Source organism: Ambystoma mexicanum, chromosome 12 (assembly GCF_040938575.1).
Source record: "Ambystoma mexicanum isolate Mex_15411 chromosome 12, UKY_AmexF1_1, whole genome shotgun sequence".
Lineage (NCBI taxonomy): Eukaryota > Metazoa > Chordata > Amphibia > Caudata > Ambystomatidae > Ambystoma > Ambystoma mexicanum.
The window spans coordinates 455838858-455858536 of NC_090936.1; positions in this window are offsets into that span (position 1 = coordinate 455838858).

The window sequence follows — 19679 nt, forward strand, 5'->3', positions numbered from 1 at the left end:
ACCGGGGATGGGTTGCTGGCGGTAGGGTCGAGCTGGCCACTGACTGGCCATACTGTGAGTTACCCAAATGCATGCACGTCGACAATGTCCAGGTTGGACGTTGACCTGCCCCTGCTATGGCTGCGTCTGGACACAGTGCATGGAACTCCCAATGCAGGTTTCACTGTGATGGACTTGCATGCACATCACGTGTAGGCTCACATGCAGAGAATGCATGGGAGGCCAATCCCTACTTTGGTCCCACTGTGGACATTCATGGAATGCCGTGGACGGCTGGCCCCTCTCCCAATAGTCCCCACTGGGATCCCACCCCTGTGCTACCAACATTGCAGTGCTACCACGGCACACTGTGTCTGCGCCAGTGTACGCTGTGCAGTGCATGTTGTGCATTGGCGTTCACTTTCACATTCACATCTGATTTGTGTGGATAATGGTGCATGGCAGTGGTATTAGATGTGGATAGTTGTGGTGTGTCCATGCATGCTTGTGTCCTCATCAGGGCATGTGTCACATGGGCATAGGTGGAGCTGTGTAGATGTATGCTGAGTATTCTGACATGGCTGTGATGCATTCTGGTACCTGCAGTGCATTGCATGTGCCTGTCCATTTGTGCTCAGATTGGGATGGCGTGTCCCACAATTGTCTCGTGTGGTTGATGTTAGTCATGGCCTCTCACTTGTACATGCCATTTATGGCCCTGCATTGGCATGGTGGCTGTGGGACATGCATTTGTGCCAGACACCCCCCCTTGGCGTGGCACCCATTCAACAATGTGTTTGTGTGTCGATGCTTTCACTCACCCAATAGCCAGGTCCGCTGTCCCCAATAACACGGCATATACGCCGGCAGGGTGCTGTTCCACAGGACCATGGAGTTGTGGGTTGATCTTGGGAGGCCGGCAAAGCAGTGAGTGATTGTGGTGAGGCCTGCATCACAGATCACCTGCACATTCAGTGAGTACTACAGCTTACAGTTCATGTACACCTCCTCTGGTGCGTGGGGGGCTACAAGCTCAATATGTGTGCAGTGCACTGCTCCCAACACATTGGGCATGCCCGCAAGTTCATGGAAGCAGCCCTTGGTGGTGTTGACTTGTGCCTGTATGGTTTGAAGGGCAATGTGCTGGGACACATGGCGTAGGAGGGCATCCAGGGTCCGCACCAGAACTCCTGAAAATCCAGGCTGTGAAATGCAATGCAGCTCACTGACTGAGTGCTAAAAAGTGCCTGTGGCAAGGAAGTGCAGCACTGACACTAGCTTTAACAGGGGTGGTATGGCTGTCTGGATGCCTACGCTGCTCTGTATGTCGTCCTGGATGAGCTCTACCAGTGCCAGGATGGTCTTCCTGTTTAGACGGTAGAGGGTAGAGGGTATGGATCTGCCCATCATTCAGGGCCCAGGGTATTGCCCTTGTGCCGGGTATTGGTGGACGCCTCTGCATCACCACTTGCATGGCATTGTTCATCATCCTTCTCCTCCTCCTCCCCCTGCTCATCCTGCTCCACTGCCTATCCTCCTGTTGCCACTGATGCAGCTCCTGCTACTACTATTAGTGGCAGCATGGTTGTGTCGGTCATTGTGTGTGGTGTGGTCCTTTTCAGCTCATTGTGTGCACCTGGGTGCATTGGGTGCACCTGTGGCCCGTTCTTCCCCACCTGGGTCCAATTACCGCCTGCTCCGCGGTGCTGCTGTTTCTGGCATGGATTTGCCAGTAGTACCAGCATTTTTGTGACAGTGTTTCTGGAAAAAACGGTATCATCATGCCACCCTATTTCCGTCGTGGCGGTGTTTCCAAGCCGTCTTACGGTAGGTCCCATTGTAACCGTTGACTGTGCTACCAGCAACGATGCCACAGTGTACGGTGTTACCGGCATCGGTGTTAACGGCATTGCCTCTCGTAGTACTGCTGTCCGGAAAATGTTCTGGTAATCTGCATTACCAGCACTTTATTTCTGGGCCACCACAGTTGTAATGACCCCCAATGTTTTGTTTTCTGCACAGTTTCTTTCTGTTATTTACCCCATGTAATACCCCCCGCCCCAGTACTATAGGTCTTTTGAAAGCTGAGTTAATTCTTTATCCTCTTGTACTCATCTTTGGTTACTTGTTAATTGGCAAATTCTTCTTGTGTTTCATGTGTCTCAAGTGGAACTAGTTGATTAGATTAATTTTTCTATGTTTCTGTACCCATCTTTTGGAACCCAAGGACTGATAAATAACCTTGGCTTTGTCAGCAGTCAAATCTGTTACCAAAATGATATTAAATGATCTATGGATCTCCCTTAACAAGGATTGTATTGCCCTCCATTTTCTTGTCAACCCTTCATCAACTACACAGGGTTACATTGCAACTTCCATTTCCTCCTCTTTGCTTCTTACGACAACAGTGAACTGCTCCTCTTTTCCAGTGCCCTGACCCCTGCTCAGAACCAGTTCTTTTCATATGTCTGTTACCCTTTAGTCACTTAATTGCCAAAGGCCTCTTGTTGTGCTGCTAGCACCATACATTAAAGGTCTGGATCGTCCTCTGAATCTAGGTGGTCCACACAGCTAATCACTCAAAGGACATACTCCCATTGCACCCAACACCACCTCATCACTGAAAGCTTAGAGGCAATGCCCACTGGTCTGGTCGAAATGCCACTCCAACTGACTCTGTGGACAGATCTGGAAATTGTCCCAAATATAAATCCCAGTGGGCACCTGGAAAACAATGTTCCCAAGGGTTATAGAAGTCCTCCTTATGCCTCATTTTTCATTTAGTGTGCTAAGAATGAATCCCAAAAAATTCAACAGTGAACAAACATATCAATATTTATACCAAAGTGAAATTATTATATTCAGAAAACTAGCCTAAGCACCCGTTCTCCAAACGTACCTGTAGGTCTCTGTTCCGATTCGCTTATCGCTTGATGTTCTGTGGCTGGCTGACATACCCCAGAGCAGACGTTGGGGGGAGGCGAGAGTTGGTGTGTTGCTTTATACTGGCACTTTCTGTACACTCTCCCGACCTGTCGCCTCACCCTGGAGTGGTGCAGTTCATTGCGGTGCATTGTAGTGCAAATATCTTGGAAACCGTGCATCCTAGGGCCTGGACCTCGAGTTTTGTTCCTCGTGTCGGGACCTGTCCTTCTTCAACCACACTGATGTTTTACTGATTTCAGGCAACCGTCTCATGTGTGAAGATGCTCATATCCGGGGAAAAAGGGTGGGGTGTCCAAATGTCATGTAGCTAGTAATAACTGGAGGGTCCAAAAAGGTAGCTATGCCAAATTCGGTGCAAATTGGTGAAACGGTGTGGAATTGTATAAGGAACACCGCTTCGCCAAGCCACAAAACCACAAACAAATTTTGTCTTGTCCTGAAATCCGGGGAAAGGGGGGGGTGTCCAAATGTCATGTAACCAGTAATGTCCAGAGGGTCCTAACAGGTAACTTTGCAAAATTTGGTGCAGATTGATGAAATGATGTGGAATTTTATAAGGAACAACGCTTTGCCACAAACCCACAAACACATTTTGATTTTTGCTGAAATCCAGGGAAAGGGGTGGATTGTCCAAATGTCATGTAGCCAGTAATGTGCGGAGGGTCTTAACAGGCAACTATGCACAATTTGGTGCAGATTGGTGAAACAGTGGGGAATTGTCTAAGGAACAATGCTTTGACACAAATCCCGCCACAAACAAACACATTTTGACTTTTATATTTAGAGATAGATATTTGGTTATTTAGTACAAATTTACAAAACCTAACACCACATAAAAGTATGTGTTAATTAACCTTTATGCTTTGTTGGGTTTGTATGTATTTGAATTTTGTAGTAATAATTTAATATTGTCTAATTAATAAAAATATAGGTTTTGTATAAATATGTATGTTGAGCTACTGTGGAATTTTCTAGATTTATTCTTAGGACGCTAAAAAGAAGAAACAACTTAAGTAGGTCTTCTATAGCCCTTTCTAATTGTGTTTTCATTTGAGATAATCTAGCTGATTTTCCCTTCTCCTTTGTCCTCATCTATTCATGCAACATGATCTCCAGCAGACCTAGAACACGGTGTGATGAGACGAGCTGCCACTGATCTGATTGGACTGTGCACTTGAACTCACCCCTGATTACAGGAGCACTGATGGCTAGATAGCTCAGTTCACCTGCAACCAAACTGATATCTACTGTTGCGCCATGAATTGTGATGGGACGATTGCTCTCCGGCAAAGCGCAGGTCTTGGAAGCAAGACCACGCTGAGCAAACACAGGTTCGAATCCTAAATCTGCTCATGAAAAAAACAAGTGCATTATAAATAACATGCACCTCCACATGTCAATGAAACTAGCGCCTAAATACCTACGGGTTATGTGTGCTGCAAATAAAATAAAAAAATAAAATAAATGTAACTTCTGGCCAATAAGCGGTTCTATGGCACCAACTCCTGGACCTCTACCACTGGCACAGCCCTACTGGTTGAACTCTGCACTGGTGCTATTGGGAGGGAGTTCTTTTCTCTGATACCTACCTGTCCACTCCTCCAGATTTGTGATTTTAATTATTATTTTCCTTATAAGCCAGGGGCTGTGAGGCAGGGGGATTGTGGTGTGTCACAAAGCCAAGCGGGATTAACACACTGTGATGAATCGTGGGTATTCATCCCTTCTCCCATAGGGGGGCCACCCCCTTTGCGGCTTGGGAGGTGTGCCTACTCTGCAAGACCCTGCCTATGGGTCTGGGCAAGTGGGACCTCAATGGGAGTGATTCTCCCTTAGGGGACAAGGACTCCTGTTCAGATGAGGAACTCACTAGAGCAAATACCATATCTGCCTATATGGGACTGCCATCTATGAAGACTAATCTGTCATCCTTATATTTGGCTTCAGGCAATGTGGGAACCAACCAGCCATACCAAAGAAAAGGTAACTATTTAAAAAGAGACATGGATATAACTGAGACTATTAGCTCTTGTGAGGAAAGAGAGCATTGTACCCAGAGGAAGCCCCCTGACATGATTATGCCTTGCAGAGGCAGAGCAGACCAAAGTTGCGGAGCCTGCGACTTCTGGACAGGCGAGGAACACCATAGTGAATCACCGGCGAGCCAAAGAATCCGGAATGGGAGCGTAAGACCCATACAAGGTGGTGCACGACCACAGCTGCATCGTGGTTCCCTGTTGCCCGTGTCCATAGACAACATCCCAGTACAGAGGAACTGCGAACGCAACGCTGGAGAAGCGAGGGGAGAAGAACAGAGAGACTGAATGCCTGAGTGCGTGCTGAGCACTGCAAGGTTCCCCTGCATCAGAAAAGGTACCGGGGAGAACTAGAAAGGTTGGGAGGCCAACTTGGCAACATATTGGGAGTAGACAAGCTTCTCAAAGGCACATGTATGAAAGTCACACAATAAATCAGCAAAATTGGAGATATGTGAAGTCAAAACAGCTCATGAAAAATCACGCTGTTCAGAAAAGTGATGAAAAGTGAGAACAAATACCCTGGGAGGAGGGAACAAAATGCCTAGGCACAGAAGCTAGAATAGAGGAGGGAGGACACTGCTAATAGGTATAAAAGCTGTTAAGAAATTATACTATTAAGAGAAGTAACTCAGCAAAGAGACAATCCAGTACCAAGAACCCAGGAGAGGGGGAATCATAATTGGGATAAAGTCTTACAAAATCTAGGGATGGTTAACCCTTGAGAACATAAGAGACATAACAGTAAAGATGCAGCCTAGGAAACAGATAAAAAGGAGAAATGAATACCCTGGGAGGAAGGGAGAATCCACCAAGTACAGAGGCTGAAAGCGGAGAGACCACCGCAAATAAGTGTAACAGGTGTTGTGAAAAGAGACTATTAAGAGAATTAAATCAGTAAATAATCAATCAAGTACTAAGAACCCAGGCGAGGGGGAATCAATTGGTATAATGTCTGGCAACACCTAAGGAGGATTTACCCTCAAGAAGATAAGAGACACAACATTAAAGATACTAGAGTGAGAAAGTATTCTAATGAACGTTTTAATAAAGTTGGAAATAAAGAGAGTGCAAGACCTACAAGTATATGGAAAAAGCCACAGAAGCTTATGAAGGAAGTCTCAAGAGACTATCAGGAAAGAAAACTTTCAGAAGTAAATATTCTAAAGAGAGACATTTGAATCTCAATAATTACATGATACAAGATACAGACTGAAAGAAAAAGCCACTGGGAAGAAAAGCAAGAAGAGAGAACCCAAAAGAGGAGAGACATTATTTTGGCCCCTTTGAGTTATTCATGTTAGTGGTAGGGTCAGGTAGAGTTAGGTTGGGACCAAGAACTGTTACATTTGGACTTCCTTATGACTGACAAGCACCTTTAGTTAATTTGTACAGGTAGGGTGATTCCTTTTGTAATAGAGAAAGCTAGGCCTTTTTTCTATAAGTTCATTAAAGAACTGTGACCTTTCCTTAATGTGTTCTACTCCTTCTTCTGACTTGCCACAACAAATAGATTAAAAGGGAGGTTTTTATCAATGTCTTTTTATTGAAGAATATATATATATGTATGATGCAACCTATTAGTAACCGAACGCCTTGTCCTGCCTTTCGTTCTCTTCCAACCCCCTTCCTTTCTAACGGTATGCAGTGATTCTAATGAATACAAAACAACTAATTGAAATTTCAACAAACCCAAAACATCAACAACAAAAAAACGAATTTTTAAAACTATATATATATATATATATATATATATATATATATATATATATATATATATATATATATATATATATATATAATGGAATGGGAACAGATGTTTTGGGGGTGGGGTAAAAGGATGAATAACAAAATGGGGGGGTCCCCAAAAAACAAAGAAATAAAATTGTTATTTTTTTTAGACATTCATTCATTGCTTTGTGATACGTTAAAACCACATGTAACCCTTTCTGACCACTCAATAGTTTAGGGGATTTCCAGCAGCTGATGGTTGGGTCACAGGTGGCGGTTTGATGGGGTCATTTTCCTGGGCCCTGGGAATACAGGGAGCCATTCCTGGACTACACCTTCTCCTTCATCCTAAAAACCAAAACAAGGGGAAACAAATGACTGAATAGCTTTTCCTTCAGTTCAAACGCAATCAAACCAAAATGGAAGTTATTCTCTTTAAGTCGCAACAAAAGCAAACCAAAATAAAGTTTTGGGAGACTTTCAATAGCCTCAAACATCCAGGCTTCCTCCCATCCTCCCAGCAATCATTGGGATATTTTTGGTCTGTGGTGTTTAGGTGTCACCTGCAATTCTTTGTAGATGTCCTATATATATATATATATATATATATATATATATATATATATATATATATATATGATGATAGGTTATTTATAACACACTTAAGACCCAGAGGTTTCTAAGCACGGACCCCATGATCGAACCCGTGGCGCTCCGTGTCGTCTTACTACCAAGGTGAGCACGTTGCCCGTGAGTTATCTATATACACATATATACAAAGAGAATGGACTGTTACACAGTGCAGGGTGCAGCAGCACTCAGGCAGAGATAAGAATTGGTATATAAACTTGATCCCAGCCGTCGCTGCTCTGCAAAAGAGTCCTTTATTAAAGCATTGTTTATGGACAAGAGGGCAGCAGCAGTACAGGAAAACAACGCATTTCACCCTCAAATGGCTTCGTCGGGTTTGAATGCAAAGAAAAGAGGACTGGTGCTTTATAGCAGATGTTTAGTCCCACATTGGTGTTGTTAGCAGTGACTACTAGCATGCTTTAGCTGAGTGAAAAATTGTCTCCATGCATGCCGCCATCTTGGAATATCCTAAGCAGAGGCGTTGCTAGGGGGGGGCTTAGAGGGCTATAGCCCCGGGTCTTTTGGTTGTAGCCCCTGAAAAAATCTCAGGGTCTACAACCAAAAGGCTATAGCTAGCCCTGAATCCCGACAGTCCCGACATTCGTGTAGCCCCAGATCTTTTCCAGACCTAGCAACACCCCTGATCCTAAGTTACATAGATGTATCTTCTTCCAAAGCGCTGTAGCTCCCTCCTGTAGATGCTTATTTACCCCAAAGGGCTGAATTATTTGGCATTGCAATACGGGAATACATCAAAGTGTACAATGCATTATACATTATACATTAATAAAAACTCAACTGGAACAACAAATCAATGCAGGAATGGATTACATCAAGCAACATCAACTGTCGACCCTAGTGGGTATGTATTGAACCTGTTGTATTGTGTAAATGTTGTTATACCGGTGAGGTATCGGTAGCAAGCAATGTCCCAACGATATAGCATTCAACTGGTGTTTCAATCTATAAAGTGTGGTGTGCTATGTGCAAAATAGAGAAATGGCATATACTGCATGATAGGTGCATTTGGTTTTTGATGTCTCAAATTGTTATTGCTTGAGTTATAAAGTGCGAAGTGCTGAGTGTGGATGGATAACCGGGTTAATACCTCGCCCACTATAATACTCAATAGTAAAAAAAAAATTTTTAAAGTTCAAAATCTAGTGTGAAAATGTACTAGCAGCATAATACATCCCAATGCAGTGTATTATCACCTATATTATCGGGCCATTGTGCAAAAAGCAAATATAAGGAACTCCTTAGTGGGTTCTCCCGCCATCTAGGTATGTGAAGTGAAATGTGCTGGTATGAGATCCACACCTACTTCAAACATTGTACAAAGGGTCACTGGCGGTGGACCCTTGCGGGCGCCAGTGCCCTAATGGCGCTCGACAGATACTCCCTAGTGGGTTCTCGAGCAAAGTCTGAGTATATAAAGTGCACTGTGCTGATGCAGAGACATCACAAGCCTTAAGTATTATACCGGGTATCACAGGCAGTGATCCCTTGCAGGCGCAAGTGTCCACAGTGTTTATAAAAGTGCAAAGTGCTGTGAGGACTAGTCATATTGTTCTTACATTAAAACTGATATTCCCTAATCAGCTCTTTTGTCTTCTTAGTGTATAAAGTGCAATATGCTAATCTAGAGTCCTCACATACCTCATACTGGGTAGACTATGCAATGGGTATGGCCAACATTGTGTAGATGGTCGCTGGCAAGTTATCCCTTGCGGGTGCAAGTGCCTTCTGTGCTCTTAAAGTGCAATGTGCTATGTAAACTACTGGTGATACTGCCATAAATGCAGTTTGCCAACTGTAGGGTCATCACATGCACCACAGACAGAGCTATGTACAATGCGTACAACGTGTTTCCAGCATTCCAGATCCACCAACCAGCACAGAGACAACGATTCTTGGCCATGAGCTGCCGCGCCGGACAGCCTGCAGACGTCCGTCCAGCCTCGCTTGCCGAACTGCCTGCTGCCTGGTACCCATAGCTGTCTCCTGCCACTAACTCTGTCTCCTGGGCTGCAAAGCACCCTAGAACCGCCCTGACGCTATCGAGCACCAAGAACTTCTTCAGCACCAGGTACATTGTGGTTCTGCCCCCTTCGTCCTTCTCTGAAGGTCCCTAGAGACAGTTACGACCCTTTGCCCCTTTGGTGTTGAAACCAAATAATTTTGAACAGTAGGGCCTCATTACGAGAGGGGCGGTAAGGGGTTAACGGCACCAGTATTGGTGCCGGAGCCGTTAACTCTGTACCGCCCCATTACGAGGTTCCCTCGCGGGACCCGCTCTGGACGTCTGGTTTTACCAGACGTCCTTAGCGGGTCCCGCGAAGGCACCAGAATGCTAACAACGGGCCCGTCATTAACAGGCCTGTTGTTAGCATGCTCCCCATTCCCATTGAGCCCTATGGTGGCGCGAATGGGAATGGGAATGTACCGGGTCCGGGTTCCCTGAATGTGGAAAAACCGGGCCCTCCAAGGTCGGAATGGCCCGGTATTTCCCCATTCAGGGAACCCGGACCCGAAAGGGCATGGCTGCCTCCAAACTCGTAATGGGGCCCTAAAACTGATTGTGTTACCAACTACCCTCCTGTTAGTATACAGAGAGCATCTCTTTCCTTTGTGAAACTGTATGTCCTCTGTGTTCCTTTAATGGGTGGTTTGTAATTGTAGTGTGCTAGAACTATCTGTTGTAGTAATAATAAAGCAGATATTTTTATAAAACCTTGACTGGACAGGCCCTTTTATCATTGGGTAATAATTGTATTTTCGCTGTCTTGCAACTAACCAACGATCCACGACCTTGCAGAGATAAGCCTGCCGTTCCGTCCACGTTACCGAAATTGGACAAGGAGGTCTTATAATTCACTTGTATTCCAATCTGTTCAGATCCCTTCTGGTGTACTAGAGGTGTGGGTTTGATTGATGGTTTAGAAACCGATATTCATCCCTGGATCACTGGTGCCCTGGAAGTTGAATCGTCACAGTGAGTCACTGATTTAGTCTGCTCTTAAACACCTCAACTCAGCCTTTCGTCCTTCTGAGGTTGATAAATGAGTACCAACACAGGATGGGGGATATCGTATGTATATTTGAACTATGTAAAGCGCTTATGCACAAGTACTTTATAAGAACACATCAATATCATTTGGCCTTGGACGTCTGCTTGCATTCACAGTCATTTGGTAATATTGACCTATACACACTGATATTTATGATACATATGGAGATGCATTCTTGTATGAAATGTATATCACATTATAGTGATATTGTTACCATATTTATCATTGTGTACTTAGCAACAAAGCTATGTGATGCCCCTTTCTGTTTTGTCAAGGGGTGAAAGGTTGTGTTCCATCGTTTCCTGTGATGTCACTTCGGGGTTCGGTCAAATGACAACTTCCTGTGATGTCATTCGAGGCCAAGGGTCGTGTGATGTCACTTCCGCTAACCCAAGAGATTTTGGTGAAATGCCGTCCCTAAAGTTCTGCCAGAAAGGGTTCCTCTTTAGTGGTGTGTTCTGGCTGTCACATGCAATGGCAGCCTAAATGAAGTTGGTGACATAGATATGGGTGATTATACTTTCTTTTCGTAATATCTGTATTTGTTTACAACACACATATCCTGAATTGTGTCCCAATGACAGGTGGGAATCGGCCTTTAAATCCTGTTTTTATTCTCCACCTTGTGGTGTGCCATAAAAAGGGATGCATCTTTTTCATGCCTTCGCAGCCAGGAAGCGAAACCCAGCGTCGTCACCCTCTATAAAGGGAGGAGAAAAGAGAACACTGACTTCTGACTAAACAGCTCCAGACTGTACTAGAAAACCCAGGATGCTGGACTGGTTCCGGAGCCTGGAGGTCAGCAGAGAACCCAGAAGACAGTATCAGCAGAGCAATATAAGAGGTGGTTAGAATGCTGCCACATAATCTGTGGAAGGTCCCTCGAGAGCTGGAAAGACACGACTGAGATCTGAAGCAGGGAACAGTGTGCTCTGAAAGGGAACAGATCATGTTTTTCCAGATAATATTCTCTGAAGCACATTCAGCCTCATTACGAGGACGGCGGTGCAGTCAAATAAGGCGGTAATGGAATTACTGCTCCTATGGTTGCATTACTGCATCGCCATACTATGAGTTTGGCGGAGAGGTGGAGGATGGAGGCAAATCTACCACTTTTCTGCCCAAAAAATTGGCAAAATTAGCAGAATTACTGCTGGCGGGAATTCCACTGAAATCCCTATGGAGTTCAATGGACTCGGATTAATGGGGACTAACACTGCATAACACCACTTGTAATCTGGCAGTAATTCCGCCAGACCAAGTGGAGGAAACAGTAATTCAGTTAGGTGGTATTTCGGCGGATTTACCACCGAGATACCACCAAACTCGTAATGAGGCCCATTACTTCCAAATCAAGGGGTTTTTGTGGGAGCAGACCAGGTAAATAGAATGGCAGGCAGGGGGCAGTGTAACATACTTTTTTTTGTTTAGAAGACATGGCCCACGGGTAAACTTTAAAAAAAAAAGTGAGGTCTCTGGGCTGTGTCCTGTGAAAGGGCAAACAGTAAGAGTAAGGCAAAGCAATGAGCTCCCCCATGAGAGGAAGAGAATGGTCATACCCCATGTGTCGTAGGAGAGTGGTGCCAGGGAACTGTAAAACCCCCAAAAAAGGAGAAAAAATGAAAAGGGCGGAGTGGAGCCGGAGAAGCAGGGCAGCTGCCTACCGGAAGTGAGAGAGAGAGAGAGAGAGAGAGAGAGACGAGGAAGCAGTGAAGGAGTGGGAATCATGACTTGGAGAATTCACTATTCACAATACATGTCAATTAAACATTATATGATTTTCCATTGGATATTTTTCCTGCATATGTTCTAAGCTCATACAAATAAACAATTGAGTAAGTTTTCATAGGGAATTTTCCTCCATCAGCTTAACATTGTCCATAGACAAGTACAAATAAGGAGTCTGGACATTAGAATATTGAATTTGACACCCATAAATAAATGTGGGATAGTCATACAAACAAGCTTTATTTTTTATCTTTGTTTCACGGTTGGGATACACCAATATTATTAAATCCCTTTGGGACCTGTACATGTAGGGCACTGGTCAAAGAAACATGATCGAGCTGTGTCAGAGGAAGCCCAAGTCTCTGCTCTTTTCCCCTTGCATAAGATTGGACACTCTCATTTGGCAAGGAAATAAATGCAGAAACGGTATTTCTGTGGTTTTGTTTCACATCCAATAATCCCCCCAAACGCGTGGCATCCACCTGCAACGAGCGCACATGGCCATGGCAATTCTGTGGTCCTACAGACGTTCTGTACCCAGAGGCCTCACAATTACATTGGACATTTGGTCCATTTTCTAGCACGTTGTGACCTAAGAGGTGCCGTTTAAAGCAAATTTGATAGGTCATACTTTTCATAATGGGATTTAAAGTGACCACTTCAAAGGAAGAGTTGGTGGATCACCCTGAATACATATTTGGAAAATGTAGTGGCAAACGGTACATTTTACTGTATAACGGGCCAGTAAAACTTTCAAGAAGTTAAAACAACTTGAGTACCTTTCGGAAGTGCTTGTGGGATCTTTGCAATAGAGTTTGGGGGAGATGTAGTGGAAGATTAAGATATGGTCATTGCCAATTTCCTACATGCCCTTTTGGCATTCCACCACCAGCTTTCAAAGTGGCTAGGCAGCAGGCCATTCATTGCCTTTTTTCCATTATGCCCATTTAGCACACAATTACCAGCTTCCATAATGGCCATATAGCCAGTTGCCAGTTTCTCATATTTCCTGGCAGCATGTCTGCATTTTCTTTGACAGTGATTATATCATTTTAAGCTTCTATAATGCCCAGGAAGCTCTGTGTTGCTAATTTCAATTATGCTCAGTTAACACATAAATGTCAATGGGCCTCATTCCGAGTCCGGCGGTAAGTAACAGTAATTACCGCCATGGCGTAAATACCATGTATGATGTGGTCGGAAGGCGCTATTTCCACCATATTCCGACTTCGCGTGCACGAGTATTCCGCCATGGCGGTAAACCCCCTTGCGGCATAGCGCAAAAGGTCCCGTCAAACCCCTTGCCGCCATAAACCTAGACGTATTTAACACCATCGCCTTCGATGGAATCCGTAATTAGCGGAGACCGTAATTTACGCTAACCGTAAATTACGGCCACCGTTAAATACCGGAAACGGAAATAACGTCATCGCACAGGAACGGGAAGCATCACGGCGGCCATATTTAAAATCACAATCCATTGCAATCCTCTCCATACAGGACATACAGGACTCCATACAGGACTCAGCTCGACCAAATATACAACAGAGAACATCATCATGCCTAAAGTTCTGAAAAAGGGCGCTGCGCGCATCCGAAAAGAAAAATTCACCCAGGATGAGTTACAGGTCCTGGGCGACACTCTGCATGAACATGCAGATATCGTATTCTGCAGCGACATGCGTAGGCCCACCATCCTCAGAAAGAAGGAGATATGGGAGTTGGTCGCACAGAGGGTGAGCGCCGTTGGGAACACCCCCCGCAGCACAACGCATTGCCGCAAACGCTGGGATGACCTCCGTCTCAGGGTGCGGGTAATCATGTCAGCAAACCGTCAGCAGGCCCCGGAGACAGGAGGAGGCCCAGGCTCACCCATTAAAATGATGCCCTGGGAGGAAACATGTGCGGAGATGATGGGCACAGAAGCCATCGAAGGTGTGGGCGAAATGGATTGCGGTGATCCCTCATCCGCTGATGCAGGTGAGTGTCATGAGTCCAAACAGTACATGCATCCCTAATGTAATTCACCGCAAAGGGCCGGCCAAAGAGTCACATCATGTTTGCTTCGTAGCCCCCCCCCCCTGCAACCATGTCGTAACAAGAGGGACCCAGGATGATGTCAGGTGCAAGGCTGACACCCATATTGGCCATGCCACACAGAAAGCTGGTCAATGTCACTCACCACAGTACTCCGCCAACATGATTGACCCCGCCAACAGTATGCTTTTACCATCCAAGCCAAGTTCACTCACCGACCAAAATATCACCAAGACGCTGCTCTCCCAATGTGTTACCATAGGCTTGAAGTTATGATGACCCCCAGATCATTGATCATGCTGTATCTCTCTTGCCCCCCACAGGTAGCGGTCATGAAAGTGAGGAGCAGGAAGGCTCCCGGCCAATTACCTCCCGGGACAGGGGCAGGGTACAGCGCATACCTGCTGGCAGACATAAGGCCCATACTACACCACCTGCTCCAGCAACCCCCATGGAGGGTACACAACCCCCACCCGCGCACCTGGACATGGCTGCAGTTCCGCCGGAAACATGCCCCACGCTGCACCCTGAGGAATCCAGCATGTCAGGGGAGAATGCTGCCATGTGCCTCCTTAGTGTGCCAGACAGCCCCACATCCTATTCCGTGGTCAACGTGGAGGAGACCAACGTCTACAGCCCTGAGTCACCATCATACAGCCAGGTTGCACACAGCGACTCCGGGTCGAGTGATGGCCCAGGTCTCACAGGCGAAGGGGTAACACCTGTCTCACATCAGCCCACTTCCCCTGCCGAAACACCTGAGAGGCCTGCAGGCCCAATACCGAGCCTGCCAACCACATCCCCCACATCGGCCGCAGAAGCTGTGCACTCCCAGAACCTCACGGCCATGATTGAGGAGTTTCTCCGGGACAACCGGGAATCAGGGTTGGTGCATCACAATGACCTGCAGGCTCTGGGCGAGGTCATCACTACATCCACAAACCGGCTCTGTGAGGTGCTCGGCAGGATTGCTGATGCCCTGGAGGCAGCAACCCCCAGACCTCAGCCCCAGCAGGAGGAACCACCCTCCCAGTGCTCCTCCACGCAGACCAGCCCGGTCCGCAGGTCACAACGCACAATGCGAAAATGATTCCTCATGCTCGGGGCGTGCCCATTGACTATGAAGCCACACACATGTGGCCTATGTAGTATTGATGGGACCATTGTGGGGCTGTTGTGGGGGGAGGTTGAGGGGGGTGAGGGTGTGCGTGGGAGTTGGGGGGAGGGGGGTGAGGGTGTGCGTGGGAGTTGGGGGGGAGGGGGGTGAGGGTGTGCGTGGGAGTTGGGGGGGAGGGGGGTGAGGGTGGAGGATTATTTGTACACGTTTTCACATGATTATACAATACACAGTTTGGTGTATCCTGGAAAACAGAGTGGACATTGATCATTGTGCATGTGTCTTTTAATGTCTCACAGTGCATGTAGTACATGTATCCCCACACCCAGTGCCCAATGTCCTGTCATCCTCACCCCCTCAGCTGACTTGTGACTCAGAAATATTGGTCAATCAATGCTTGTCGCACGTGACGTCCCTCCTGTGCATCGGCCCCGTGATGCTGTCCTGCCATTCCTTCCTCCTCCTCCTCCTCCTCATCTGGTGGTAGCAGACCCACGTCAGGGGGCAGTGGCACGTTCCGATGGATGCACATGTTGTGCAGCATTGCACATGCCATGGTGATCTTGGCCACCTTCTCGTGGCTGTAGATGAGGGCCCCACCTGACCGGCTGAGGTAACGAAATCGTGCCTTCAAAAGGCCGAAGGTCTGCTCTATCACCACCCGTGTACGGCTATGAGATCTATTGTAGTCCTCCTGGTGCCTGTTTTGTGGGTTGCGGACCGGGGTCATGAGCCACGGCTTCAATGGGTAGCCAGCATCACCTGCATGAGAGTGGAATGAAGGTAAGTGTTCATGCAATCATGGTGGAGAACTGGGCTAATCTGACATTGCAGCAGGTGTTCACTGGCCATGCACACATGTCCCAGGATACAGTCACCCCATTACATCGTACAATGGCGTTGACTGTCCCACCCTTATGCATCTCTCTACCCCACCTTTTACCACCCGGGTGGAGTATGCTGACAGCCTACTCACAGCCCCAATGGACTGCCATGGCCCATTCCGGTTACTCACCAAGCAGCCAGGTACGTCGTTCAGCATGTCGCTCCATGTAGCGTGGTAGTGTAGAGTTGCGCAGGACCAAGGAGTCATGAGTTGATCCGGGGTATCGGGCATTGCATTGTGTGATGGCTTTACTGGCATTACACACCATCTGGACGTTGATGGAGTGATATTGCTTGCGGTTGCGATACGGCACCTCCATGGCATGTGGAACCACCAATTCTACGTGGGTGCAGTCAATGGCACCTATGAAATTTGGCATGCCTGCAAGTGCATGGAAGACAGCTTTGGTATCATATGTCTCCTGGGGAGTCCGGGGGAGGCATATGTAGTCCCTTCTGTGCTTGACGAGGGCATCGAGCACTTGGTTGAGTATCCGGGAAAATATGGGCTGTGAAATGCCATGCATGTGCCCCACTGTATGCTGGTAGGTCCCTGTGGCAAGGAAGTGGAGCACAGACACTACCTTTAGTAGAGTGGGGATGGCAGTGCTGATTTCTATTAGGCTCACTATGTCGTTATGTATCAGGGCCACTATGGTGGTTATGGTGTCCCGGTCAAGCCGGTACAGGGTGTGTATCTGCTCTGGTGTGAGGTTGAAGGGGGTGGGTCTGATGCGTGGAATTGGGGGCTGACGGCGTGGTAATGGTGGCTGCACCGGTAGGGCATGCTGGGCCTGTCTCTGCCTCCTTCTCTTCCTGTGTATCCTCTGTGGTGGGGGCTGTGGTTGCTGTGGTTGCTGTTGTTGATGTTGTCGTAGTTGCTGCCTTGCAAGCAGGGCCTCCAGCTCCATGAATGCTGCGAGAATTGGTATCATCTTGGTGTGGGAGGGGGTGTGGTGTGTGGGTGTGCTCCTTTTGTGCTGTGCCTGACTCTATGGACTCCACCTGTGCTGATTGGGTGCACCTGTTCCTCTTTCTGGCACTGTTCAGGGTTGTTAACACCTTCTCTGCGATGCCGGTAATTACGCCATGGCGTTAAGGTACTTTGCGCCCTTGTGGAGGCCGTTTTTACCGTGTCCGCTTTACTTGGGATCAGCACTGGTTAACGCCTTAGCGTTATTTCCGACGTGGTGTCTCGGGCGCTCGACACTGGTCCGCTATTTACGCCGTCGTACTTTACGGCGGCGGTAATTACGGTGTGAAGGGTCGGAATAGTCCACGGCGGAAAAGGATGGCGGAATTACTTTACCGCCATCGTTTTTCCATTAGCGCCGGACTCGGAATGAGGCCCAATGTCCATAATGCCCTGTAAGCACATCATGGCCAGTTTTCATGGTGCCCAGTTTGTACACTGTTGCAGTTTCCATTATATTCATTTACCATATCATGACCTGATTGTATTATTCCTAGTAAGCATATCGTTGCTAGATTTTATTAGGGCCAGCTAGCATACAGTTGCAAGATTGTATAACGCCTCATGAGGCACATTATTTCCAGGTAGTATTGCTCCCTTCTATGACATAATTGACCTATTCCATTATCCCAATTTACCACAGGTTCCATTTTGCACTGGGAGCACATCACACCCACATTTTATTGTACACAGTTAGTACACCATGGCTCTGTTCCAATTTCACGTCACAGTCAGATTTCATTATAGCCAGTTAGCACATCATGACCATATTCCATTATGCTCAGTTACCACATCATGAAAGGATATCAGTGACCCCAGTTCCACATCATCTCCCCAGTTTCCACCATTCCCCAGTATCTCCTTGCTTTGGTTGCCAGGACAGTGGAAGCCTCCTTTCCTGCTAATGTAATGTAATACAATGTGTAAAGCGCAAAAACCATGGTCCACAGGCATCTGGGCGTTAGCAAAACCAGTAAGGAGGGGGGAACAAAAACCCTGACAGAGAAACAGGCCCTACTGAGCTCAGAACAAGAGAGTCTTAAGTGCTCTGCAGAATTGGAGATGGTCTGACATCTTCCTTATGGGGCCTGGCAGGGAGTCCCACAGAGCAGGGGCGAGCACTGAAAAGGAGCGTCCTCCAGCACAGGCTTTACGGAACAGGGGGACTACCAACAGATTTGCAGAGGAGAATCGAAGGAAATGCCCCGGGCAGTAAGAAGGCAATTTAGCTTGAAGAAAAGAGGGTCCTACATGAAAAAGCATGATGAACAAAACAATACAATTGGTCTCAAATGTAATCCTGCTCCTCACCGGAAGCCAGTGGAGCTTGATTAGCAAGTGCGAGGCAGAGGACCGAAATGGTGCATTAAGCACCATGCACGTAGCAGCATTTTGGAGGACTTGGAGACGATCAGAATGTCAGGTTGACCCAGTTAAATCCCATTGCAGTAGTCTAAAGTGCCCCTAATGGAGGGGTGACGACCGAAGCCCCAAACGGCAAAGGCACAAAAGGGAGTACTTTTCTAAAATGTCAAAGTTTATGGAACCCTGACCTGCAGATTGCAGCAATCTGCCCTTCCATATACCCTGAGGGCAGCAACTTCGCCCCTAGGCTCTTCACCGAGAAACTAGGAGCGGGACAAGTACCCAAAGAGTCCAGCCCAATGGTGGAGCGGCAAGGGTGCAGGAGTGGCCCCCTTTCGGAGGAACCGTGGCCTGGGAGCAGAAACCGTCATCTAGCACATCCTGCCATTAAGCCATGTTCCAAATTCATTCTGAAAGAGGTGCAGGTGAAAACGTTGACCTTGCATCCTACCAGCCCATAGGCTGTACCCTCTTATTATAAGAGACAACAAGCTCTGCTTTTTAACTTTTTCATGAAATGTAATTTGGGTATGTAGGCTTCCTAATGGAAATTCCGATGGGGAATTCATACACACAAAAATACAATTTGAAAATTGCACCCGCCATTCCTTAGATGTTCAATTTTTAAATTCTCAAAATGTATCTATCTTTTGGCCATGCGCACAACACCTAGAAAATAACACAAACAAAAATCAAGACACGAAATTCCAAAAACTCTGTTTTTGGAGACATAAACGTTGGAAAAATTAAAATAAATCTAAAAATTACCTTGAGGAGCACAATATTCCAACAAATCAGAATATCTGGCAGAAATGGCACAGACATTTAAAAAGTCTGAAATTAGTAACATTCCGAAAAGTTAAAGAAATCAGAAACATCACGATTTTTCCCAGAAATAATGTTGGTCTGAAATATCTGAAAGCTTACAATGTTGTTTTTCACATGTGAATGTAAAAAACAAATAAAAAATAAATGAGTGAATAAACATGAAATAGATACTTTTCTAAATAGGAGTTAAGATTACAGTCTAAGAAAGTAAAATCTATACACATTGGAAATGCCAGTGTTAAGGTACAAGCACACATCATAACATAACTTCATACTTAAAATCTGTGTTGTGAGCTTTAGCTCTAGCGATTAAAGTTTGATGAGAGAGTATGTTTACCCTAACGTTGACA